A 27,178-nucleotide genomic window follows, 5' to 3' on the forward strand; every position below is an offset into this window, starting at 1 on the left:
GATCAGGTCACTCTAATGTTTACAGAGGATATCATTTCTATATGAATCAGATGATTCTAGACCATATTAAAAAATGGGACATTTTCAAACTGATTTTAGGAGATTGTTGTTAAGTCACTAAGTCATATTTGACTCTTTTGAAACCCCATTGCCTGTAGCCTGCCAGGCTCCTCTGTCCATGGAATTTCCCAACAAGAATATTGGAGTGGGTTGCGATTTCCTTCTCCAGGGGATCGTCCAACCCAGGGATCAAATCCACTTCTCCTGCATTGGCAGGCCAGACATTTTTTATCCCTGAGCCATCTGGGAAGACTTTTTAGAAGGTTAGTCTATACTTAATACCAAAATATAATATTATTCAAAGAGAAAAGTATAGCTCAGTCTGTGAAAATGGAAATGAAAGTGAAAGTTGCTCAGTCATGTCTGACTCTTTGCAACCCCATGGACTGTATAGTCCATGGAATTCTCCAGGCCAGAATACTGGAGTGGGTAGCCTTTTCCTTCTCCAGGGGATCTCCCCAACCCAGGGATCGAACCCAGGTCTCCCGCATTGCAGGGGGATTCTTTACCAGCTGAGCCATAAGGGAAGCCCGAAAATACTGGGGTGGGTAGCCCATCCCTTCTCCAGGGGATTGTCCCGATCCAGGAATCAAACCGGGGTCTCTTGCATTGCAGGTGGATTCTTTACCAACTGAGCTACGAGGGACCAGGATTCTAAATGAATTACATTAACAACTTGAAGCTATCGGTTTATCGTTGTTGTGTGCTGTGCTCAGTCATGTCCGACTCTTGCTACCCCAAGGACTGGAGCCCACCAGGCTCCTCTGTTCATGAGGTTTTACAAGCAAGAATACTGGAGTGGATTGCCATTTCCTCCTCCAGGGGATCTTCCTGACCCAGACTTGGCTGGAATCCATGTCTCCTGTGTCTCCTGCATTGTAGGCAGATTCTCTACACGCTGCACCACTGGGGAAGCCATCAGTTTATTAAATAGTAAAAAGTATGAGGTAAAATTTAAGCCAACAATATAAGGATGGATATACCTTAGGGATTCTACTAACATAATTCATGTACATGAATAAATGAAAGAAAAAAGTATAAATAATGTTGAGCAAATCTAAAACTTTAATAAAATTTAATGACCATATCTAATTGAAAAAAAATCCAAGTAATGGGGAAATAGAATGAAATGTCCTATAATAAAAAGGTATTTGACTGAAGCTATTGGAAACCATTATAGCAAAATAGGAAATGCTAAAGTCATACTGAAAGAAGTAAAGGAAGAGATGCCCAGGTCCCAAGATGGCAGAGGAACAGGATGGGAAGACCACTTTCTCCCTGATAAATACATTCAACAATATTTAAAAACACTATAGTGAAACCATAAGACAAAAAATGACATAAGTGATATATTAATAAACACTGAAAAAGAGGAGACAAAATTGGAGAACACTGTATGCTTAAAAGAACCCAAGTAATCCCAACAAAAGAATTAGAGAATAACATAATTCAGTAATGCGTTTTGATAGGTAAGTAAACAAATAAGCAATTATCATTGAGAAATGGGAACAAATGAACAAAAAGAAATCTCACAATAGCAACAAAAGTTGCTTTATTTTAGAGGAAAGGTACATAAATTAGATGGAGAAAATTATTTTTAAAAATGTACTGAAGAGCATGAAACAGAATTTAAACAGAGGGGAAAATATCATGAGGAAGCCTAATTTTAAAAAGTGATTCTAGTATAGCATTATGGGGCAACATGCAAATATTAAATGACTTTTCAGAAGCACTATAGAATTGTTTAGTTTTTTATAGAGGTTTTTTCCTGTGTCTTGATGCATATTAATATGGACATATGTATACATATATATACATACACACACAGACACATACCTACATACACACATCTTTCGGGAGGGAAAACAACATTCCTAAGATATGATGATGATACTTGACTACAGATATAGGCATTCTGTGGCACAAAATATGGGCTCCCCTATTGGTTCAGCAGTAAATACATCAACAAAGCAGGAGATGCAGGCTTGATCCCTGGGTTGGAAAGACCCCTTAAGAAGGAAATGGAGAATGGCAGTGAAACATGTAAAATATCATGTAGGAAACGAGTTGCCAGTCCAGGTTCGATGCACGATGCTGGATGCTTGGGGCTGGTGCACTGGGACGGCCCAGAGGGATGGTATGTGGAGGGAGGAGGGAGGAGGGTTCGGGATGGGGAACACATGTATACCTGTGGCGGATTCATTTTGATATTTGGCAAAACTAATACAATTATGTAAAGTTTAAAAATAAAATAAAATTAGAAAAAAAAAAAAGAAGGAAATGGAAACACATTCCAATATTATTGCCTGGGAAATCCTATGTACATAGGACCTGGCCAGCGTTTCAACTTTGCAACTAAACTACCACCACCAGAAAATATAGGAATGTTCCCTTTGTTGTTGTCCAGTTACTCAGTCATGTCTGATGTTTTGCAATCCCATGGACTGCAGGCTTCCCTGTCCTTTGCAGTCTCCCAGAGCTTGTGCAAACTCATGTCCATTGAGTCCGTAATGCCATCCAACCATCTTGTCCTCTGTCATTTCCTTCCCTACTGCCTTCAAGCTTTCCCAGCATCAGGGTCTTTTCCAAAGAGTCAGCTCTTTGTATCAGGTGGCCAAAGTATTGGAGCTTCAGCTTCAGCATCAGTCCTTCCAATGAATATTCAGGGTTGATTTCCTTTAGGATTAACTGGTTTGATCTCCGTGGAGTTCAAGGGACTTTAAAGTGTCTTCGCCAAAATCACAGTTTGAAAGCATTGATTCTTTGGCACTCAGCTTGTTTATGGTCCAATGCTCACATCCAGACATGCCTATGGGGAAAGTATAGCTTTGACTGTTATGGACCTTTGTCGGCAAAGCAACGTCTCTTCTTTCTAATACGCTGTCTAGGTTGGCCATAGCTTTTCTTCCAAGGGGCAAACGTCTTTTAATTTCATGGCTGCAGTCACCATCCACAGTGTTTTTGGAGCCCAAGAAAATAAAGGCTGTCACTATTGCCATTGTTTCCCCATCTATATGTCATGAAGTGATGGGGCCAAATGCCACGATCTTAGTTTTTGTATGTTGAGTTTTAAGCCAGACTTTTCACTCATCTCTTTCACTTTCATCAAGAGGCTCTTTAATTCCTCTTCACTTCCTGCCATAACGGCATTGTCATCTGAATATCTGCATATGTACAACTGTGCGGTAGTTTGAACATTCTTTGGGACTGGAGTGAAAACTGAACTTTTCCAGTCCTGTGGCCACTACTGAGTTTTTTATATTTGCTGGTGTATTGAGTGCAGCACTTCAACAGCATCATCTTTTAGGATTTGAAATAGTTCAGCTGGAATTCTATCACCTCCACTAGCTTTTTTCGTAGTGATGCTTCCTAAGGCTCATTTGCCTTCACACTCTAGGATCTCTGGCTCTAGGTGAGTGAGCACACCGTCATGGTTATCTGGGTCATTAAGATCTTTTTTGTATAGTTCTTCTGTGTATTCTTGCCACCTGTTTTTAATATCTTTTGCTTCTGTTAGGTCCACACTGTTTTTGTCCTTGGTATCTCTAATTTTCTTGAAGAGATGGCTAGTCTTTCACATTCTATTATTTTCCTCTACTTCTTTGCATTGATCACTGAGGAAGGCTTTCTTATCTCTCCTTGCTATTCTTTGGAACTCTGCATTCAGATGGGTTTATCTTTCCTTTCCTCCTTTGCCTTTTGCTTCTTTTCTTTTCTCAGCTATTTGTAAAGCCTCCTCAGTCAGACATTTTGCCTTTTTGTATTTCTTTTTCTTTGGGTTAGTTTTGATCACTGCCATCTGTATAATGTTATGAACGTCCATCCATAGTTCTTCAGGCACTCTGTCTATTAGATCTAATCTCTTGAATCTATTTGTCACTTCTACTGTATAATCATAAGGGGTTTGATTTGAACAGCCTAGTGGACTTCCCTACTTTCTTCAATTTAGGTCTGAATTTATCAATAAGGAGTTCAATCTTGAGAAAGAAGAATGGAACTGGAGGAATCAACTTGCCCGACTTCAGGCTCTACTACAAAGCCACAGTCATAAAGACAGTATGGTACTGGCACAAAGACGAAATATAGATCAACGGAACAAAATAGAAAGCCCAGAGACAAATCCACGCACCTACGGACACCTTATCTTTGACAAAGGAGGCAAGAATATACAATGGAGAAAAGACAATCTCTTTAACAAGTGGTGCTGGGAAAACTGGTCAACTACCTGTAAAAGAATGAAACTAGAACACTTTCTAATACCATACACAAAAATAAACTCAAAATGGATTAAAGATCTAAACATAAGACCAGAAACTATAAAACTCCTAGAGGAGAACATAGGCAAAACAATCTCCGACATACATCACAGCAGGATCCTCTACGACCCACTTCCCAGAATATTGGAAATAAAAGCAAAAATAAACAAATGGGACCTAATTAAAATTGCAAGCTTCTGCACAACAAAGGAAACTATAAGCAAGGTGAAAAGACAGCCTTCAGAATGGGAGAAAATAATAGCAAATGAAGCAACTGACAAAGAATTAATCTCAAAAATATACAAGGAACTCCTGCAGCTCAATTCCAGAAAACTAAATGACCCAATCAAAAAATGGGCCAAAGAACTAAACAGACATTTCTCCAAAGAAGACATACTCATTATTAGAGAAATACAAATCAAAACCACAATGAGGTACCATTTCACACCAGTCAGAATGGCTGCTATCCAAAGTCTACAAGCAATAAATGCTGGAGAGGGTGTAGAGAAAAGGGAACCCTCTTACACTGTTGGTGGGAATGCAGACTAGTACAGCCACTATGGAGAACAGTGTGGAGATTCCTTAAAAACCTGGAAATAGAACTCCCATACGACCCAGCAATCCCACTTCTGGGCATACACACCAAGGAAACCAGAATTGAAAGAGACACATGTACCCCAATGTTCATCGCAGCACTGTTTATAATAGCCAAGACATGGAAACAACCTAAATGTCTTGGATGAATGAATGGTCAAGAAAGCTGTGGTACATACACACAATGGAGTATTACTCAGCCATTAAAAAGAATACATTTGAATCAGTTCTAATGAGGTGGATGAAAGTGGAGCCGATTATACAGAGTGAAGTAAGCCAGAAAGAAAAACACCAATACAGTATACTAACGCATATATATGGAATTTAGAAAGATGGTAATGATAACCCTCTATGCGAGATAGCAAAAGAGACACAGATGTATAGGACAGTCTTTTGGACTCTGGGAGAAGGTGAGGGTGGGATGATTTGGGAGAATGGCATTGAAACATGTATATTATCATATGTGAAATGAATCTCCAGTCCAGGTTTGATGCATGACACAGGATGCTCGGGGCTGGTGCACTGGGATGACCCAGAGGGATGGTACGGGGAGGGATGTGGGTGGGGGGTTCAGGATGGGGAACTCATGAACACCCGTGGTGGATTCATGTCAATGTATGGCAAAACCAATACAATATTGTAAAGTAATTAACCTCCAATTAAAATAAATAAATTTATACTAAAAAAAAATAAGGCGTTCATGGTCTGAGCCATAGTCAGTTCCCGGTCTTGTTTTTGCTGACTATAGAGTTTCTCCATCTTTGGCCACAAAGAATATAATATATCTGATTGTAGTATTGACCATCTGGTGATGTCCATGTTTAGAGTCCTCTCTTGTGTTGTTGGAAGAGGGTGTTTCCTATGACCAATGCGTTCTCTTGGCAAAACTTTGCTATCCTGAGCCCTGCTTCATTTTGTACAAGGTCTGTACAACTTGCTTGTTCCAGGTATCTCTTGACTTCTTACTTTTTCATTCTAGTCCCCTGTGATGAAAAGGACATCTTTTGTGTGTGTGTGTGTGTGGGGGGGGTGTTAGTTCTAGAAGATCTTGTAGGTCTCTTCATAGAATTGTTCAGCTTCAGATTCTTCAGCATTACTGGTTGGGGCATCTACTTGGATTACTGTGATAGTGAATGGTTTGCCTTGGAATGGAATTGAGGTCATTTTGTTGTTTTTGAGATTGCACCCAAGTACTGCATTTTGGACTCTTTTATTGACTATGAGGGCTACTCCATTTCTTCTAAGGGATTCTTGCCCACAGTATTAGATATAATGGTCACCTGAATTAAATTAGCCCATTCCCATCCATTTTAGTTCACTGATTTCTAAAATGTCGATGTTCACTCTTGCCATCTCCTGTTTGACCACTTGCAATTTACCTTGACTCATGGACCTGACATTACAGGTTCCTATGCAACACTGTTCTTTATAGCATTGGACTGTAAATAACTGTAAATGCTCCTTTTTAGGCTGTGCCTATTAACAGTAATAATAAGATTTGGGTTAGAATTTAGTTCTGCTGTAAAGGTAATCATCCCTAAAGCAACAAAGTTCAAACCCTCTGTGCACACAAGTACTGCAGTAGGAGCTCAAAGATACCCAGAGCTGGCACTTCTTCACTGAGTCTGATTTCCACTGGATATTCTTCCACTTTGATACCAATGGCTAAAGTAGGGCTAGTCCTACTTTTCTCTGTGGCTTAAGAGAAGATAAATGATGTCTAATGTGAAACAATAGAATAATGAGGAGCAGAAAGAAGAAAATTTATAACTCTAATAGTTTAAAGAACATTTTCACTGATAATATTTTGTTTGATCTAAATCTGAATATTGTAGGAGACACATTTAATTGTTATTTTATGAAGAAGAAATATGAATCAGACACCTTAAAAACTGTCTTTTTTCAGTAGGATATGCTTTTATGATCAATACTGATTTGTCTAATTGTCATAGCTAGCATTGGAGAAGGAAATGGCAACCCACTCCAGTGTTCTTGCCTGGAGAATTCCAAGGACAGTGGAGCCTGGTGGGCTGCCATCTATGGGGTCGCAGAGAGTTGGACATGACTGAAGCGACTTAGCAGCAGCAGCATTAATATAGCAATTTACATTGCATTGGTTCCTGGAAGAGGGAATTTTGGATGTAAATGCAAGTGGATCTTGAGGACTATTAGAACACATTTCCTTATTTCTCCTCCTACCCAGGTCTCAGACTAACTTTACTCATTCTGAATTGTGTCTAACCTGACTCTTTATGGTGGTATATATACATTTTCACTTGAGGGCTATGTTTGTTTTCTAATTCAGAAAGAACCTTTGCTTTGATAAACATATCCTTTCCCATGATACCAGGCATAAGATTCCTTATTTACTTTTAGTGGCTTCCATAGAGCTACTACTCAGTTCCACAGCTCCTGGCTTAACTGTTTCCAGGAAACACAGCAGTTTTATAGGATTACCTAAGATTGACATAGGGTTGAGGATAGAGATTCTTTCCCCCTAGCCTATTCTCTTTACCCAGATACTCTTTAACACATTTATTTCCCTCTCATATTTCTTCCTATAATCTTCTCCTTCCTTTCTTCCTTCTTTGAAAGAGAAAGTGAAGTCGTAAGTCGTGTCCAGCTCTTTGCGACCCCATGGACTGTAGCCTACCAGGCTTCTCCATCCATGTGATTTTCCAGGCAAGAGTACTAGAGTGGGTTGCCATTTCCTTCTTCCTTCTTTCAGTCCAGGTTCTCTCCTGGAATCTCCAGAAGAGATTGGAGCCCTGCTAACATCTTGATTTTAGCCCTTTGAGACTTGTGTAATTTCTGACCTACAAAAAAAAAAAAGTATTGAAAGCACCAAGAAAATGCTCTTCCTCTAGTCTCTCACCTGAATTATGGCCAATTAGACCTTTGAATTGGAGAAGGAAATGACAGTCCACTCCAGTATTCTTGCCCGGAGAATCCATGTACAGAGAAGCCTGATGGCCACAGTCCATGGGGTCACAAAGAGTTGGGCACGACTGAGTGACTGAGCAACAGACCTTTGAATATTCATTGGAAGGACTGAAGCTGAAGCTCCAGCATTTTGGCCACCTGTTGCGAAGAGCCAGCTCATTTGAAAAGACCCTGAGGCAGTGAAAGACTGAAGACAAAAGGAGAAGCAGATGACAGAGAATGGGACAGTTTGGTGGTATAGCTGACTCAGTGGACGTGAATTGGAGCGGGCTCCGGGAGATGGTGAGGGACAGGGGGGCCTGGCGTGCTGCAGTTCATGGGGTCACAAAGAGTGGGCACAACTTAGCGACTGAACGAGACCTCTGACAGGCAAAAGAAACATATATTTTTAAAAAGGGAATGGACAGTACCTAGTACACTGACTTCCTTGATTGACTCTTTGAAAGATAATTGGATTGAGAATTCAGATACTCAGAGACCCAATGTTTAAAAATAAAGTATTTCCATTAGTAGCAAAGAAAAAAAAAAAAAAGAACTTTAAGATAATAAGTGTGTATTGATTTAAGCTCTTACATTTTTGGTACTTTGTTACAGTAGCAATAAAAAACTATATAGGCTTCATAAACTAATACTGACACAAACCCTTATAGTTTACAGAATACGCTCTCATGTCATATCAAATCAATTTGAGAACAAAGAGGGGCGGAGATGGCTTCATGTTCTCTCTTCCCATGCCCTGCCTCCTTCCCCTTGAAAAAGGTGATTTGAAGTAAGGCTGCTATGGTAAAACATACTTCTTCACCAAATTCCTCAAATATTCTTACTGTTTCTACATTTACAAAGAGTACCAAGATATGTTACCTTAGATAATTCACTCAATCCATAACTACCAAATAGTTTGCAAATAAACGATACAAAAGTGAGACTTCCATTTTTATAATGGATTTATAATAATGGAAAGAATCAGGTTTTAATCTGGGCATGGCTACTTGGTGGCTGTGGCTTAGACTCCTAATTCTCACTGGATATCATTTTTTTTTTAAATCAAAAAAAAATGACAGAATTAGGAGATGACTTCAAGATACTTTCTATACTAAACATGCATCTATACTAAATTTTTAGAGGCATCCAGACCTTGAAATGTTTTCTACTTGTATAAACAACAGACACGCACACACACACATACACACACATATACATACAGTGATTTTCTGTAGATCTGTGTATTTTTTGAAAGTTAAGAGTCACCTTTAAATCTGTAGGTTCATATGATGCACTTTAAAAACCTGATGGTCCTCCATCAGTTGAATCTGGTGAAGCAGTCACACAGCAGTATTTAGCAGAAGTATTGCTGATGTGCAAAAAGCAAAATACACACAAAACATACTAAAAACATCATTGACTTGACTTGCATTTTTGCATACCTAGGCACTTCCTGTTTTGAACTATAAGTAAAAAGATAGCCATATCTTTTTTCTCACCCCACAAGTCACTTAAATCTGTTCTCATGAAATTTCCGGCTCCATTATCCCTTGTGATCTGCCTCTATAAAATTATCTAGGCTACTAGTAATGTTACATAGAAATAAAAGTGGCTCTTTCCTCAATTTTTTATAAATCGCTAAATCTGATAATGTCTTCCATTTAACAATAGTCAACAATTTTCCATTTTGTCACAGCAAAAGATACAAAAGATCTTTTCTATGAAAAATTACAGCAGATATTTCAGCAGGGACATCTGGTTGTCTACTCTTCATGTCCTAACACTTCTCACGCAACTGAACTCAGCTTTAGTCCCAGAGAACTTCTGATAAGAAGTCTATGACACTTACTGTTCCCAATACACCCTGCTTTCCTATCTCTACTCTTTTAAATATGCTGTTTCTTCTCTAACATCATTCCCTTCCTTTTCTACCTGGAAAAATTCTGTGCCGCCTTGAAGATGTGGATCCTGTAATCTCCCCAGTCACCCAAAGACTCCCAGACATTCTCATAGCCACATACAGAAAGCTCCTTTATAACATTTATCACAGTGTAAAAGGATTGGACACATGGGTTTGATCCCTGGGTCAGGAAGATCCCCTGGAGAAGAAAATGGCAACCCACTCCAGTATTCTTGCCTGGGAAATCCCATGGACAAAGGATCCTGGCAGGCTTTGATCCATGGGTATGCAGAGAGTCAGACATGATTGAGGGACTGGGGACAACAACAACAGTAATTATTACATATTTTTGACTCTTCAGCCTGTAGTAGTCTACAAATTTCTTGGGAGCAAAGATCTCTGAATTTAATTCTTTACAGTACATTTTTTTTCCCAGAAAGGATTTACAACAACTTTTATAGTTCAACCCACCTAGGTCAGTGATGGACATATAATAGGCTCTCAAAAATATCTACTTAACAAATAAACCAAATCACCTTATAATCTCCTGGGTCATTTACTAGATATACTGATTCAATAGAGAAGAAAAATCACAGAAAATCTAGGAGATAGTTCTTCTGAGTTTTGTCATCTCTGCTATTTGTTCTGTTATCAAAGGAATAGAAATTGAAAACATACACAAAAAAGCTATGCAACCCACAAACCTACTATTATGATGTACATTCCACATTGGTGAGCTGTTACTTAAGTAGCACCAAGTGAATAGGTGGAGAACAGCATAATACAACAAACTTATCCTCTCTTGACCAACTGATTTGCTATGGGAACTCTGACAAATTAATCACTCCTTTTCTTTTGCCTATTTATATTCCTCTAGAACCATTAAGGAGGACATAGGGCATTCCACAAAGGCACTTTTGAGGAATAAACAAGAAAATTGCGTAGTCCTGAAAAATCAGTGGGCCCAGGTTCTAATGGTTGATGTGACATAAATGAGCTGTTATGTCAGCTCATTGTTATTGGCATTCTCTGATTCTCAATTTTGTTATTGAGAGTTATTGTCATTCTCTGATTCTCACTGTTCACTGCATGAAAATTTATCAGTGATTCTCAAATCCTCCCCCCTTTTCTTTCCCCTTTCCACCTCCTGGGGAATATGGCATACTTCATCAGCTAAATTTTCTCACAGTAATAGCATTTTCTTAGTAGAGGTGGCCCTAAGGTTATGTCAGAATCACATTGTATGTACAAGGTGGGTGTGTGTGGGTGTGTAAATTGAGTGATAAAGTTCCTTCAGGTGATTCTTAGTCTTGAGTTGAGAACCAGGAAACTCCCTCCAGATCCTGCCAGCAAAAACAACCTATGATTTTATAATTTTATGAATGAATAGTATGAATGACCTATAAAGAACAGTAGTATAAGATGCAGACTGCCTGAAGCATAAGTAACTACTTTATGAAAAAGTATCATCATCAAAAAGTCATGTGCTGAGCAAACAAGAATGGAGACAGGTTTATGAAAATTTAGTCTGTGCTTCTTACTATCTCATTTGCATGACCTTGGACAAGGTACTGAACTGCCTTTGGACTGAATTTTCTCATCTGTAAAATCCACATACACATGCCTCCCTGTAGGGGGATTAAGTATGATCAACTGTGTAAAACAGTCAAGCATAGTGCTTGCAACATAGTCAGTACTTATTAAATGGTTATGAGGCTAATCTATGCTGCTGCTGCTGCTGCTAAGTCGCTTCAGTCATGTTCAACTCTGTGCGACCCCATAGAAGGCAGCCCACCAGGCTCCCCCGTCCCTGGGATTCTCCAGGCAAGAACACTGGAGTGGGTTGCCATTTCCTTCTCCAATGCATGAAGAAGAAAAGTGAAAATGAAGTCGCTCAGTCGTGTCTGACTCTTTGCGACCCCATGGACTGTAGCCTACCAGGCTCCTCTGTCCATGGCATTTCCCAGGCAAGAGTACTGGAGTGGGGTGCCATCGCCTTCTCCATAATCTATGCTAGATGCACATAAATGGATCAGACGTTTTCCTGTTTTTAAAGGTTAGGGTGCCATTTCAGGTTTAGAATCTCATATAACTCAGCTCTAGAATGAATTATCTAGAACTAATGTGAGTGAAATGAGTATCTAATTCATTTTCATGTGTTCCATATTTACTCAGTGACCCAAGGGAACTTGTTAGTATTTTACTATCTTAACTGGAAATTCCAGAACAGCGTATGTGTGGCCATCATCAGAGACTGGCTTTAAGTTTATAACCAAACACACAAAGCCTAAATAACCTATTCTAATACCCTGTTCTAATACCCTTAGTATTGTAATAATACAGTGAATATTTTTCTGAACACCAACTGTATGTTAGGCAGTGTTGTGAATAATTTACATGAACTAATAGTAACTTATGTAATCCTAAAACATGCTATCATAAATACTATTATAATCATCCCTATTTTGCAAATGAGGTAACTGGTGTAGAGAGGTAAAAATTGCTTACAGCCACAGTGAAAAGTAGAAATTTAAAGCCAGTAAGCCAGATCCCATCCCAGATCCCAAACTTTGGGCCTGTTTGGTATGGTGGCTAATGGAAGGAATTCTAAATGAACTGTTAGGAAACCTAAATTCTAGACCCACCTGCGTGTCCTCAAGTAAGTCATTTTCTTTCTCCATCTAAATGAAAAGATTTGGATTAAATCCAAGATTCTCCCACATTGAAAATCAGAATTATTATCCCAGTTCAAATATTACCTCCTTCCTTTCTATGAATGTCTAACTCATACTATCCAGCGTTTTGAATGACAAGAATTAGTGTCTGAGGGAGCCTCCTTTTTTTTTTTTTTTAACTTAAAAAAAAATTACTTTTTTGGCTGCTGTTTTCTTTTGTTGTTCCTGGCATGTGTTATGTTGGCAACACAAACCATTGTGTCTACACTTCTGTGTTTATAAATGTTTATGTTGCTATTGCTGTTTATTTCCTTTGTTTAGGAGAAAAAATTTATAAAACATGAATGGAAAGGAAACAAAATTAGGCAGGCCAGATTTCACCAGCAAGAGGAACCTCACAATTACATTTGTCACATTATCTACTGTTACTTCCACCCCCACCACCACTGATGTATCCACTCTCCCCCTTCTTCCTCTTAGTTACCACCTGATATATGATGTGTTTGACTTCTTTGTGTGTTGTCGCCTGACTAAAATGGAAGCCTCTAATAGGGCACTATGTCTGTTCTGTCTTCTGCTTTTGTGTCAATGCCTACAACAGTAGGTGCTCACACAGTAGGTGCCCAAGGCAGGTGCTCAATAAGCACTGACACATAGAACTACATTGCTTCCGGATAAGGAGGATCTTGGGGACCGGAAGCATGTCACGACTGAACTTCTGTTTTCTTACCTCACTTACTGTCATTATCCCCTGAAGACAGCTCAGGAATAAGCTTTCACACAACCTTCTCACTCTCCCCTGAATCCTCACTACATGACTATCTTGGATCAGGCTGCTTATTATCGTCTTAAACAAATGCAAATGACCTTCAGTCGTCCAAATCACCTCCTGTTTAGTGCCCACTCCCCAAAAGAATCCAGCATGAGCTTTAAGTAATGTCTATCAGATCATGTTGTTCCCTTGTTTAAATCCTTCATGGATTCTCAGGGACTTTAGCACAGATTTCAGTCTCTTTAGTAGGAAACAAAAATCCCTTTGATCTGACCACTGATCAGACTTTTAGTCCCATTTCTCCACTCCAATACCCTAGTCATTCTGCACATTTTGTAATTCTCTGTTGGTCTCTTTGTACTGAGATCATTGAATCGTTCATCTGAAATACCCTTAAATTCATGGATTACCTGGAAAATTATACCACATTCAGTCCCAACATTATCTAAAGTGGAAAACCTTTCCCCACTTTTCCAATCACAGTAAGCCATTCTAACTTTGTTCCCCTTGTAAGACTTTTCACCTAACTCCAGGAGTACATTTATCATATTGTAATTCAGTTTTTTAAAAAAATTGTTTCTAGTTTGTAGACCAATGTTTAATGGAAATGCTCAGCACAGTGCTTGGCACAGAGTAGGCCTTCAATAACTACTGAATAAACAAATAAACAAGCAAACAAATACCATAAATGTCTATTTAGAAATCCTTATTCTTCTTCTCATTTAAAGCATGTTTACAAATAAATCAAATTCCAAATCCCTACCAACAAGACAAAGTTTATAATTGGCCTAGTCTTACCTAAACACATCTTGTGGCCTGTCTAGGGTATCTCTTGACCTTGACAGTAACCACAGTGCTGAGGGCATTTCTTCCATATCTTCTTACGTGATCTCCAAATGAAAATGCACCTTGATCCTAATGTATCTGTGAGAATGCTGCTATGACAGACACCACATGGAAGGCAACCGAACACACACCTGAGTTGTATTTCCTTGGTCAGCCAGAGGACATCCGGAAGCGTTGTATCCCTATACAACCTGTGACCAGAGAGGTAGCTCAGGGGAGATTCCAGGATAGTAGGATGTGGGGTAGACTGTTCCCAGGATTGCTTGAGAAGCACAAGAGAAGTTTTCTTTAGCATCAGGGTGTCACAACAGCTGCTTGAAGACACCACACATCCAAAATTAGGAGTGGGAATAAGTCGAAGAATCAGTTAATCAGTGTCTGGCTTCCTGAACCACCTTAATGAAATAAAATGCCAAAATTCACAGATACATTGACACTCCTGCTGACAGCCTAAAATAGCATCAGCTTCCGACTGAGTGAGCCAATCGCTAGCTATTGCATTGAACTCTTCTACCTGATGATATGTCAATAGGATGACCTTATTTTCAAGATAAGTTCCCTTCTCCTTGCTCTCTCTCATTTTTAATTTGACAGAGAAAGTGAACTTGGCTTTTTCTAAGGCTCACTGGATTAGAAGACGCCATTGTGGATGAATTGTTGAAAGTTACAAGTAACTATTCCCACGTGTGAAAGAAGACTTCATCGATTGGGATGAAATGTTGGGAGAAGGAAGTTTCTGCATTTAGACAATGCTAAAATCACAAGAACCAGGTTTCAAATTCAAGAGGGAACAGAGGAATATAAACATATTTTTCAAGTGCTGTTAACAGAAATAGTTTTACATTTAGCATTTGCCTTATATTGTCTGGAGTAAGTGGCCCATGTGGGCACTATCATCCTTGTAGGGGAGCCAAGACAGTGCCACTGCAAACATCTGGTAGAGTGCCAACAGAAGGCTCATCTGCAGGGATTTTGACCCGTTGCTTGGCCAGTGGAGGGACTCTTCAACTAGAGAAAATCAAATCATACTAAAAGAGTCCCCCAAAAGAAGCAGAGGGAGAAAAAGAAAGGGATTTAGTAGAAAAGCCATATGATGAGCACAGGCTTTGTGGCCCAAATCTTCTGCCACGCTTAGTTAGCTGAGCTTTTGCAAGCTACAGTCATTGACAAAGTACATACAGTGGTTAGGAGGCAGACTCTGGGTTCAAATTACAGCTCCAACAATTAATAGATCCTGGGCAAATTATTTAGCTTCTTTTTGGTTCAATTTTCTAATCGGTAAGAAAAAAGAGTGCCTACACCTCACTGTGTTACAGTCATGATATATGTATAATACATGTAAAACCTGTATACATGTAGTATATAATAAGTGCTCAGTGTATGGTAGTTTTATTGTAAACAGAACCATTAATGGGGATATTTAGAATCATGTCAAACTAGAGAACCTCTGCTCCAAGCAGAAGTCTTGATGAGTAGCAGAGAGAGATTTAAGGCTTCATCTAGCTCTACTCTTTGTGTTGCTCTTCAGAGAAGAGTAAGATAAGGAAGATGTGGTCTTTCTTCACAATGACCTTACAGTAAAGTGGAAGGTACCAACATATATTATGTATATTATATAGTATATACAATATATATACATATGTGTGTGCTTATATAGATGAGAAAAAAAGGCCCAAAAGTTATGAATAAAATACAACAGTAACAAACATTTATATGAAATTACTGCTGACTTTTAAATTGGAGACTATGTTCCAAGGTAGGTTATAGTACCTTTCTATTTGTACAAAACCATTTTACAAAAAAGCTCCACTTGCAAGTAAGGTAGATTATATATCCGGATCCTGGACTCCAGGAGGACAAAGCCTTCATTTTTCTTTAATCATTCACATCATAACCCAAGTAAGTTAAATTCAAGGAAGCAGCAATTGTACACTGTCCAGGTATTTCCTATTTTGCTGTCTGCCTGTTTCCTACTGAACTGACAAAGGAAACCAGGATCAGATGCGGTCCAAGCTTGCACCAGCTCTGATTGGCCTCTAATTATTCAATAGAGATCACAGGTACATTTCTGAATGGTTTGGACAACAACTTCTGATGAGTCCCAAACTCTCCTGATTAGAATGCTTTAACCAAAGGAAGGAAAAAAAAAAAATCAGCAGACAAAGAAAAAAAAATTAACCATATTTTCTACTATCTGCAATTCTTAGCCTAGTAGTAATATACTCTTTGTTCTGCTGAAAAACATTCTATATTGATTATGCTGACACTGACAGTAAAGCTGTGTGGTGGCTGGCTTTATTTTAATTTTTTCTCTTCACATCTCAGATGAGAAAGTGGGTTATGATTCATCCTGCACAATCTGAGTCAAAATTCATCTTTGTCTCTTTTCAATTAGTTCTTCTGCATTCCACATTAAAAAGCAAGAGTAGTTTGCTCAGCAAATGAGAATATTGTGGTATGCTTTGTGTGTTGCTTTCTCACACAATGACTGAAAAACAGTTTTTTGTAATGACATTCCAATAACAAGAGGACATCATAAGAAAACACAAAGTGTTAATTCAAACAGGGACAAACACTGACATTAAAAATTCAGAGCAGCTGATTATTACACACTAATCATAAGTGGCATAAATCAAGTTAGACGCTGCATTGGGAAGTAATATTGACATCTCTTAAATTTTTGAGTTGTTATGGTTTAGCATACATTTTCACATCTATTTCTTTAGCTTACTCATCACAATAATTATATAAAATAGACAGGGGTAATGTTTATTATTAGATGAAATAAGTGAAACTCAAAAAGGTTAAGAGGTTATATAAAGTTGCTTAAGGTACATGTAATTTAATCCAGAAAACCTACAATAAGAATTTGGCTCATGGACTTCCATGAAGGTACAGTGATTAAGACTCTGCACTTCCAATGCAGGGGGCATGGGTTTGATCCCTGGTTGGGGAACTAAGATACCACATGATGCACAGCACAGCCAAAAAAAAAAAAAAAAGGTTCCATCTCTTAACCAGTCCTTGGATAAGCTGATTTCTCTGGCAAAATGATAACTCTAGACTTAAAACTGATGAAAGAATGTTTTCAAATGATGCATATGTTCTAAAGCACAATGCAAATGTCAGAAGTCTCCAGTGTTACACAGAGATACAGGACTTACACTTGGGTTTCTTGACTCCAAGTCCAGTTCTGGTTTCACTATCCCATGTAACAGAAGATGAATTATTTATTTTAATAACAGTGCTATATTATACACTGAAGACCATTATCACATTAATGGTTACAAATACTAATATTATTTATGTACTCCAGGTATACTTAGTGAACAATATATTAAACCCAGAATATTCTTAAACAGTGATGCCTGAATAGTCAACTCAGTACACAGTATTCCTTATATCTACAATTTTATTTTATGTTTATTAACTGACAATGTGATGTGAACCTTCTCATAAACCTTAGGAAATGAGGAACAGTACTGAGCAGAGTGCAAAATAGTGTAGGAAATATAATTCTCGAGTTTCTTTGGCAATTCTTCTGAGGCAACCAATGTTGTAATCTTACACAGGGCAGTTATTTTCCTACCTGCCTATGTTTTAACAGTGTATAGACAACAATATATGAAAAGTATTGAGGTAAGTAAAGAAAAAGGCCAAAGGATCCCAAGAGATCATGAAGTCTATGAGAGATGAGGTCCATGGAAAAGGGACTGGCCTAAGATGTCACAAGATTATGGGACAGAGATCAGCCCAGAATCTGGCCTCTGATTACTTGATGCCTGATTCTTTATACAACTACACTGCCTCTCATGATAAGATGATGATGCTGGCTGTAAAAATTAAAAAAAAAAAAACAAAACACACAACTCAGTTGATAACCTTGAGGACATCATTTCACCATAATGTCCCAATAGTTTATCTTCTGGTTGAGTTATACCCACATTTCTCAATATTTTGAACATTAGAGGGTTCATGGATGAACATTCTAAATTTAATTACGGTGTTTGCTTTCATGTCTTTTATGGGGAAAGCAACAAGTACTTAGTCCTTAAAATAAAATTATGGATATTATTGACATGAAGATAAAATAGGTTAAAAAATAAATGAGCTGATTTAAACAAAAATGATGGGCAAATAATAGATATAGATATATTGCATGTGTGTTTGTGTTAGTTGCTTAGTCGTGTCCAACCCTTTGTAACCCCATAGACTGTAGCCCACCAGGCCCCTCTGTCCATGGGATTCTCCAGGCAAGAACACTGGAGTGGGTTGCCATTTCCTTCTCCAAAAGGACCTATAGAAAGAAAGAAAGTAAAGTCGCTCAGTTGTGTCCAACCCTCTGTGACCCAATGGACTACAGCCCATCAGGCTTCCCCATTCATGGAATTTTCCAGACAAGAGTACTGGAGTGGTTTGCCATTTCCTTCTCTGATATTATTGCATATTTGGTGAAAATTATGATGGTGGCTTCCAATGACCAAGGAATGGGAAGCTTTCAAGTTGGGAGTTAGTAACTGGCTCTTTAACGGTGCCATGATTCTAGGGCTGAATGATGTGTTTGTGTGTGTGGAGAGTGACTGAAGAGGTAGTGGTTAATAATTGTTTTCAGTTGCCTCCTGCCTACTGCAGCATCTTAACCTTCAGCAAGTCACTCCTGTACAGTGTTTGTGTCCTTTCTCGTTGAATTTTAATAAGCGATGTTTACCTCCAGGTAGGAGTGAAGCCAGGTCCAGGACTCAGATAAATTGAAGTTTTGATAGAGAAACAAATGGGGGCTGAGACCAGAACTGTGCAGTGCTGTAATGAAACTGGGACAATTTAATGTAACATGACTGGCATCAGAGGCAAAATTAGGAAGAAAATCAGGATACGGTCATTAATTTGGACTTGCTTCTGGAACTTCTCAGTTTACTGGCCTTGGGGATTTTCTGCTCACTTTCCTCTTAAAGCATTCAATTGTCTTTACTGAAAACTCTATCCACAACTAGTACATCACCAATAGATCTCTTTCTTCCCCAGCAATAGGTGGACTCCTCTGGCATTTAATGTGGCACAGGTCAGGCGGCAGTAGTGGTAAAACCCCCTGAATCTGGGTGAAAAAGTATGTATTTTACACCGCCAGTCACGTAATTTGTTTCCTATCAAAGCTCTTTGTGCTAAAGGATTGAACAAATGCTTTCTCTCCTTGGTCATTATGTTACTTTATTTCTTTTGTCTCCCATAGCACACACTTCTATGATTGGTATATAGTAAGCACTCGATCAATATTTGTAGATGAGTGAATCTGTTTAATTGAAAGTACAACAGATGTCTACCAAGTAGAACTCTGCAGATGTTCAAACAATGGCTTTGCTGACAGTCAATTAATTATGCCTTCTGACAATTCTAATGTCACTTCAAAGTCTGGAAGGAGATGATTATCTGTGTGCTTTAGAGAAAGTTGTGGGGAAAGTTCAGGTTGGGGGAAAGAAGGGTGGTTTGGAGGGGAAAGGGAGTTGAGTTCACAGTTATCTGTATTGGTATGTTTAAGATCAGAAAATGCAGAATAAGCACTTGTAGGTCTGGGTATCAGCTCTGCCATGTCTCAATACACAACCACAGACAATCTACAAATTGAAACTTTCTTTTGCCATACACAATGTGTGCCCCCCAGCCTTTCTCTCTCAAGATATCAAGCTTATTTCCATGTGATTAGACAAAAGGATGTTTGATTATAAAGCAAAATTTTCTTTTCTACTTTTCTTCTCATTCTTTGATAAAGAGAATGGCGATCCCAATGCAACAAAATGAGTAGGTATCTACTGTAAGTATGAAACACGGATCCTGGGTGATGCTTCCCAGTCTTGAAGGGGTGAAATGTAAGAGAACAACCTTTCACAACTGTTTGCTATGGAAAACACAAGTAAACATGGAGAAAGGATGTTTTCCCAATGTGATTCCCTGCTCATCTGACCTATTTGGATTAGGACAGAAGAAAACTGAGGAGGTAAGAGATTGTCCTGGGTTCCAGGACCACAAAGGAAGCCCAGAGTGAAAGAAATGGAATTTAGAATTTAGAACAGAAAATCCTAACTACATAACCTAAACATTGGCCAATTTCAATCTTTAATTTTCACAGAAAAGACATGAAAAACAGATAAATCAAGTTCAAGGGTATCAATCTAACTTTGACTGAAGTTCAATGATTGTAGCAACCATGTGTTGTTCTCCCTGAAACATTCTCTAGTGACTTCAAGTGATTTAAAAAGGAATTAGAAAGCTTGAGTTATAATCCATGGCTCTGTCACCAATTAGTTTGAAACTAAAAAACTCTCATTTTTGTAATCTCTAAAAGTGAGAGGATTTTCCTAGATAGCCTCTAAGATTCCCTCTAGCTGTAACAATTTATGATTCCATAAGGTGCTAAATAAACATAGGTTAAATAAATGCAGTTTTTTTTTTTTTTTAGTTTATACCATGTCCTGACCCATGGGATATGGAATGTCTGCTCACAATTTTTTTTTTCATGGATTAATTAATTAATTAAATATTAAACATCTCCTATGTATCAGGAATTGATCCAGGATTAAAGATAGAGACACAGGGGTATACTAACCAAAAACTACCTTCAATCAGATTTACATCTTAATGAGGTAAACAATAAATGCTACAAGCAAGTAACTTGATGAGTATGAGAAAAAGATATTGGCAATCTCTTTGGTTCATTTGACTTCCCTGGTGGCTCAGATGGTAAAGCGTCTGTCTACAATTCGGGAGACCTGGGTTCGATCCTTGGGTTGGGAAGATCCCCTGGAGAAGGAAATGGCAATTCACTCCAAGACTATTGCCTGGAAAATCCCATGGACAGAGGAGCCTGGTAGGCTACAGTCCATGGGGTCACAAAGAGTCGGACACAACTGAGTGACTTCACTCACTCACTCATTCTTGGTTCATTTATATTTGAAAATCAAGTATACATACATAGGTTCTAACAAGTTATTATCATTTTATCATTTTTATGGGCAGTGGATTCTTTTTTTCTTTGTTTTTAATTTGAGGAAATTTGTTTTACAATGTTGTGCTGGTTTCTGCCATACAACTACTCAAATCAGCAATGATTATACATATATTACCTCCCTCCATTCTCCACTGGGCAATGTATTTTTAACCAAAGTTTGAATAAGGTATAACCCAGTCTGGGTTCACAAAAATAGCAGGCCCAATCCACCTCCTCACCTTTGTGAACAGCCCTGCCATTCCGTTACTCACTGCTGCTGCTAAGTCGCTTCAGTCGTGTCCGACTCTGTGCGACCCCATAGACGGCAGCCCACCAGGCTCCGCCATTCCTGGGCTTCTCCAGGCAAGAACGCTGGAGTGGGTTGCCATTTCCTTCTCCAATGCATGAAAGTGAAAAGTGGAAGGGAAGTCGCTCAGCCGTGTCCGACTCTTAGGAACCCCATGGACTGCAGCCTACCAGGCTCCTCTGTCTATGGGATTTTCCAGGCCAGAGTACTGGAGTGGGTTGCCATTGCCTTCTCCGCCTTTACTCACTAGCAGAGACTAATTTCTATCCTTTGTTCAGAAAGGGGATTTTGGCCATAGAGTTCAAAACAGTCTCAGCTTGACAACCTTGAACAAGTCATTTAGGCTTTAGTTTTCGGGAAAATGAAAGGTTGTCCTATATAGTTTCTAAGATTTAATGATTCTTTATGATACTACAAGTCTAGGTTTCCACATCAATGCTTAAAAATACACCATGTAGCCAAATTAATTAAAAATTAACGTGTACTAAGATAGAACACATAAAATGCTTAGGATTATTATTTATTTAGTGCTGTAATCATATATTGCCCCAAGCAAACGTTTTACCAGAAATCACTACCACAAAAGGAAGTATATCTAATATGTCTCATTAACAGAAGACATTTTATTCCCATGACCCACAGAGACCTTAAGTGAAAAGATGGAGAGAAACGAAATCAAGAAATTCATTTTTCCCCAAATCAATACCACCTTTTCTCTAAACCACTTATTTTCTACTTATTCTTCCACTGTGACTTTGGGGTTTTTAATTAATTAGGTCATTTTTCTGTGAAAATAAAGTCCTTAAGGCCCCAGGTTCCATCTGTACTAAAAGAGGCTCCCATTTGGAATCACTTTCTAGTTTGTAATTGACAGGAGCACTTTGGAAACCATTTTCTTGCCACAAAATAATAATGATTAAAAAAAAAACAGTGACACAAATTATTTAGAGCCTGCCAGATGAGACCCTCTAAAAACTTTTCAAAGTAATCATGTTTCTCTTTGTACCAATGAAGAAGCTAAAAAGAGAGTATGTTCACTGATTTATCTCATAGTCAATGACCAACCCAGTAACATGGTGCTGAGAGGATGTAATGGGGTGGAGAGAGAGCAGAGTCTGGAGTCAGTAGGCTCGCTGCTTATGGGAGCTATGAGTAGCACGGGGGGTGGAGTGGAGAGTCCCTTAATCACTCAGATCCTCTATTTCTTCATATACCAAATGGAAACAAACACATTGTTTTGCAGGGCAGCTTCGAGCTTAGGGCTTCACTGGTGGCTCAGATGGTAAATAATCTGCCTGCAATGTAGGAGACCTGGGTTCAATCCCTGAGTTGGGAAGATCTCCTGGAGAAAGGAATGGCAACCAGCTCCAGTATTCTTAACTAGAGAATTCCACAGACAGAGGAGCCTGGTGGGCTATAGTCCATGGGATTGCAAAGAGTCAGAAACGACTGAGCAGCTATCTCTTTCTTTTTTTGTCTAGCTTAAATGATATAACAAACACAATATAAAAGTGTTTTACAAAGCATTATATAAATGTTAGTTGTAATCATGTAGCAGTAATGATAAACTGGGTAGCACTGGAAATTAGATGCAAGAGCTTGATTCCCAGGCAAGCTGAGATGCCTAAGTCACAGAAGGTCAGAGTTGGATAACATTTCTGAAATCTAATCTCATAGTCCAATGAATGCTTGAATACTTATCACCACTTCCCCAACAAGGGATTATTGAGCTTTGTCCTAGGCTCATCCAAAAATTTCCTCTGTCACTTAAACATGTTAATTCGTTATATGGAATGTAAATTTTCCAGCTTCCCCTCACTTGCTTTTGTTGCTGACTTTGGAATAATACATATTAAGTCCAATTTCTCTTTGACACGGCAGTTCTCCAATAGGTTTCAAGGCTCTAGGTTTTTTTTCTCCACTCCTTCAACTGTAGCTCAAATAGTGGTTTCCAGTTTCCTAAGCCTCTTAGTCTAAGTCTTCTAGACATGCTCATTTATCCTTTGCTCTTACTAGTATAGAGAAGAAATAGACCATCTTCCCATTGTTTGGGGCATTTTGCTTCTACTCACACGCATCCATGGGACCTCCATCTTGCTCTCAATTGAGGAGATACATAGTACCAAATGTGATGATGTGGTTTTATCAATAAAGTAATCATAGCAATGCCCATCTGAATCTTTCTTCTTTTATGGCTTGATTCATGCCAGGTCCCCACTGCCTCACATATTTTACTCTTGTCCAACTGTCCTTTGAAGCAATAAAGGCTACTTCCCCTAGAACAAACTTCCAGCTTTATGCAAAAACTCTCAATATGTCTCACTAACAATACTCAAGAGATAAGCAAAAACAAAACTTAGATAAACGCCAAGTTTTATGAAGAGAATTTACCTAGTGCTGTCTAAAGGCATAGGGATTCTTCAAATAGCTCACTAAATGATTCTGAGACTCACACACTTCAGTCTTTTTTTTTTTTTTTTGAAGAAAGAATAAGACAACACCATGTAAACACTGCCAAGATAATTACAGCTTCATGCTTCAAAATAAGCGGGTAGATATTTTCAGTCCATCCTCAGATACATTCCATTATTCACTTCCAGATATTCTGTATTCCAAGATTATTGCCTTCTGCTTTAGGGTCTGTGCAGCCAGAATATCATTATTTTTGAGGGAGTCATGCTGTAGTCAGAGGCTGAGACATGGAACCTCTCACCTACAACACCTTTTCTCTTTCAAAATGAATGAAAGCACAAAACTCAGAGGCTCTGGGTATACCAACCAACATGGAGAACACCTGGATAAATTCACAGATGTGGCTGAAAGATATCTAGAGACAAACTCAACTGTCCTTTACAGTCAGTTCAGTCGCTCAGTCGTATCCGACTCTTTGCGACCCCATGAACTGCAGCACGCCAGGCCTCCCTGTCCATCATCAACTCCTGGAGTCCACCCAAACCCATGTCCATTGAGTGGATGATGCCATCCAACCATTTCATCCTCTGTCGTCCCCTATTTCCCCCTCAAAAATACCTGAAAAATATAAGCTCTAGGGCTTCCCAGGTGGCGCTGGTGGTAAAGAACTCACCTTCCAATACAGGCGGCATAAGAGTTGTGGGTTCAATTGCTGGGTTGGGAAGATCCCCTGGAGGGGGAAATGGCAACCTACTCCAGTATTCTTGCCTGGGAAATCCCATGGACAGAGGAGCCTGGCGGGCTCTGGTCCATAGGGTTTCAAAGAGTTGAACAGGATTAAAGCAACTTAGCACCCATGTATAAGCTCCAATGTTGGCCACTAGCGCTGTTAAGTTCCACAATTTTCTAGCAATAACTTTCTCCCCCATTAGTTTCAATATCTGTTTTAAAAATCCTCCCTCTATTTTAAGTTCTGAACTTGACCTTAAATTATAATAATTTATAGTTCATTACCCCTTGTTCTTTCTGTGTATCTACCCCTGGCACTAAGAGTCTCTTCTAGCATAAACACAGTCTTCTAGTTGCCCAGGGAAACAGGTTGCTCCAAGATGCAAGCACTTGAACCAAGGCCTGTAGCCTTGCAAATGATTTGAGCTAAGGCTCTGTTGTGTGGTTAACTGAATTAAAAGAAAACTTCTCCTATCTTCAGTTTTCTTCTATATTTCCTCTCTCTCCCCTACAAAATAGTGTTCAAGGCCTATTCAAGTACATCCCTGCTACCAGAAAGACACTGGGGAATCTGATATAACCAAAATTCAAGTCCAGTAGATGCAAAATGTTCAGAACATGAAAGGCTATCTTCCCTTCAAAGATCTGGACTGATCATACTGCTCTCTTATGGTTCATCTTTGGTAGCATTTAGCTAATATTGTAATGTAACAGTTACAATTTTTGATGAGGATGGAAAAGGAGGGGCAATGGAACAGTAAAACTAGCACCTTTTCGGATGAAATCATTATAAAAAAATCAGCTGAGATCAGTTGAAGGTTCTAGCTTATAATATTTTATCAAGAAATGGCTTGAGAAAACAAGATGAGTTGTAGCTATCAGTGATTTGCTTCCTCCGAGGTCAACAGTCAACTCATGTGGTTGTTAGAGCAGTATGAGGTGGGCTATCTCTCCAGAGTATGTATCTGAGCCATGGCAAAAAGTCTATGCTTAGTTACACCAGGTAATTCAGGAGTTAAAGACAGTCAAAGTATCTTGCCAGTGACAATGAAGTCAGAACTACAGAAGCCCTGGGAAAGAATGGTAAGGGACAGGAGTAGTTAACTACAGGGACAGCTTACAACTTTTTGCCATGGTAACGAATCAGAATGAACTTAAGATGAGACAAGTAAGTCCAAATCCAAAAAGTTATGCTGTGTAACTTGAACTCATGGAGTCTCTCTCAATCCTGGTTTCTTCATCAGAGAAATAAAAACATCATTTTTATTGTAGTTGTTCAATTGCTCAGTCATGTCTGACTCTCTGCAACCCCATGGTCTGCAGCACGCCAAGCTTCCCTGTCCTTCACTATCTCCCAGAGTTTGCTCAAACTCATGTCCATTGAGTCGGTGATGCAATCCCATCATCTCATCTTCTGTCGCCCCCTTCTCCTCCTACCCTCAATCTTTCCCAGCATCAAGGTCTTTTCCAATGAGTTGGCTCTTTGTATCAGGTCATGACCAGGTCCATCAGTCAGACCATGACTGTGAATAGCCTTTTTAAACTTGGAGAGCTCTAGGTAAACATCAGCTTTGGTCATCACCACCACAATGCTTATCTCACCAACAATAGAAAGGGTATGTGTCCGGTAGAAAACAAAGAAACAGATACATAAGAAAGAGGAATTTTCAAACAGTCGAATTTAGAAGACACAGGAATGATTCTTTACTCCTCCTGCCCAAGAAGGGAGTGTTAAGATAATTCATTTACGGCAATTCCCTAGTGGTCTCATAGTTAGCAATCTATTGCTTCCACACCAGGGAGCACGGATTTGATCCCTGGTTGGGGAACTAAGATCCTACATGCCACACAGCATGTATATAAAAAGATAATTCATCTATGGCAGGCTTCAATACTTTTGTGGGGGAGAAAGGGTGTACTGTGTAGTTATATTATCTCTAGTAGTTATAATCTGAAATGAGTCTGCCCTCCTCACAGTATTTTTACATCTATCTATCTGTTTCAAAACAATTTGCTGACATAATGACAGTTCACTCTAAATACTTCAACATTTGCTCCTGACAACAAGGATACTGTCTTATACACCAATGCCATTACCATACCCACAAAATTGACACTGATGTGTTATTATCTAATATATAGTTCATATTTAAATTTCTCTAACCTCTCCCCAAATGCCCTGATTTTTGATCCAGATCCAGTCAAAATGTATGCCCTGCATTTGAATGACATGTATTTTTTCATCTTCTTTAATCTTAAATAGTCTCTTATAACACTGACATTTTTAAAGAATTCAAGACAATTGTCTTTAAGAATGGCACATCATCTACATTTGTCTATTTCCTAATGGTTAGATTCAGGTTACATATTTCAGCAAGACTATTACATAGACAATGTTGTATACTTTCTACTACATCAAATCAGCTGGCACATGTCAGTTTGTCCTAGTATTGGTGATGCTAAGTTTCATCACTTGCCTTAAGAAAGTTTCCAAACTCTATTTGTGAAGGTATCTTTTCTCCTTTGTACTCAAGTCGTCCGTGAGGTGACCTTTTGATATCCCTCCCCTACTCTGAACATACCATAATTATAGTTCTTTAAATAAAGAAAACATGGTAAAACTGATGGGAAACTCCATAATGAAAAACAAAACGAAACAAAAAACCAAATATATTCATAAATTATTCCACTTAAGGAAAAAGAAACTAGGAGTTGCACAGAGA

General features: G+C 38.8%; 1 protein-coding gene across 11 annotated transcripts in view; it reads right to left on the bottom strand.

Moving 5' to 3' along the window:
• Window positions 1–27,178, bottom strand: part of LPP (LIM domain containing preferred translocation partner in lipoma) — a 765,001-nt gene that overhangs the window by 177,942 nt on the left and 559,881 nt on the right. The gene's annotated exons all lie outside the window — the stretch shown is intronic.

The sequence above is a fragment of the Bos mutus genome, chromosome 1 (genome assembly GCF_027580195.1).
Source record: "Bos mutus isolate GX-2022 chromosome 1, NWIPB_WYAK_1.1, whole genome shotgun sequence".
NCBI lineage: Eukaryota > Metazoa > Chordata > Mammalia > Artiodactyla > Bovidae > Bos > Bos mutus.